Raw genomic sequence first — 1,953 nt, 5'->3', positions numbered from 1 at the left:
TCTCTCTCTCTGTTTGCCTCTCTCTTGTCATGTCCGTGTTTTCCGGAAATAACATGCCAATATATGGTAGGTAAAGTCACCCCTCTTGTGTGGAAGGCCAAATTATACATAATTTGACACACATTTGCTTGTATAACAATGCTGTGGGTGTAATATGAATAGATATGACATTATTATGTTATTATTGTCATAAGTAAATGTCATGAGAGCAAAACGTCTTGACTTTTTTTGAAAAAATGCATGTATTTTGTCAAATGCATAACTTATAATGATTATTTCTTCACAGTTTGACTCCCAAGACCTATGAGAAGTGTTTTAGAAAGGAAAATGGCTTATTTATTAATTATCTGTCTGTGATATCAATACATATCTGGAAGATTCATGTTCCGTTTTATTTATTTATTTATCCTTATGGCCCTAAAACCATTTTTAACAAGCAAGTGACCTCACTGCAACCCAAATATTATAATAACCCAGTTTGTCCTAAAATACCACAGGGTTGATGTTTTACAAGTTTATTTATAAAATAAACTGTAAAAATGGCCTCAAGGCCCCCAGGGTTAAGTATGAAAACACTTGTGGGTGGTTGACGTGAACTCAAATCCAAAGTGGAAAAAAATATATACTTTTAAAATTTATGTCAAATGACACATAATTATATTGCTTAATATGTGAATAAATTAAAACTGAATGTTTCTCTTTCTAATTCCATATTTATTTTGTATTTTATTAACTTTTGTGTATGGTAGTCACAAATATTTTCCACTGGTGTGACAACATTTTTAATGTTAGTTTTTAATTCAGAAATTGTGTGACGGATAAGACAAATATTGACAATCTTTATCAGTTTGTCCTAATTATATTCCAACATCTAAAGTAACCAATACAAATTCACAATCATGTTATTTTCGGACTATAAGATGTACACATAGGGACTCTACCCAAAGGTCTAGATTATATTCATTATAATTACTATAAAACCTAACTAAACTTCATTCCATCCTTATATGTGTATAGTGGTTATATCATTATTATAGTAGTCAACACTTTTTACATGAATTTGTGCAATAAAATGCCTTTTCCAGTGAAATCAGTTTGTCACACCACAGGACATTCCGTCACACCATTGGACAACAAAAAGTACCAGTATGCCCCTGTTTTGTACATATTATTGTTTCGTGTTCAAATTAGTCCAAAAAAATCATTAAATATATTTACAACTTTAGGTTTAAATGTTTGTTGTACAATAAAGTCAGAATAAAAAGGAAGAAACCAACATTCCCATAAAAAAGACCTGGGAGCCATGGTAACATTTAGTAACATAACATGACCATGTTAACAAAATTGACCTGGCTTATTACTTTTCTTGTTCAATTTTATTTTAATATTATCTGAAATAAAAAGGTACAAGTTTTAAATCAAAGCTGCAAGCAGCGTAGGATGAGCCCTTGCTCATCTGCGCACATCAGGGTTACTGGCGGACGCCGCTCCTTGCGTGTATTCGCGCGGCAGTCAAACACCGCAAATCGTCATCAATAAAAAGGAAACTCCCTGCTGAGCTCAATGATATCTCACATGACACTATACGATGTACAGTTAATTAGCTGTGAAAGGAGGTGTATACTTCCTGGTTATTTCCTCGCTTGTCATCTCAGCCTCTCATATTCAACATGGTTCTCAAACTAGCCTTAATAAAACAGAGTAGGAAGGGTTGACTTGTGGAGTCCTTTAATTCTGAGAGTAAGAGAAAAAGGCAGTACTTAAAAATAGAAAATGCAAAAATCACTACTAGAAGTAGCAACTGAAGGTTGGGGGGGAAGTTAGGAAGCGGCCAGCAGGAGGTTGGGAGGCCGGAGGAAGTTCAATTTCCCAGGTAAGAGGGAGGTAAGAAAGGAGTGAAGTTAGTAGTAGAGTGAAGTGGGGAGATTGAAAGGGAGTGAGGTTAAAATGGAG

The sequence above is a fragment of the Etheostoma cragini genome, unplaced genomic scaffold, assembly GCF_013103735.1.
Source record: "Etheostoma cragini isolate CJK2018 unplaced genomic scaffold, CSU_Ecrag_1.0 ScbMSFa_4657, whole genome shotgun sequence".
In the NCBI taxonomy this organism is placed as follows: domain Eukaryota; kingdom Metazoa; phylum Chordata; class Actinopteri; order Perciformes; family Percidae; genus Etheostoma; species Etheostoma cragini.
Note: the sequence above shows the minus strand (reverse complement) of the source record.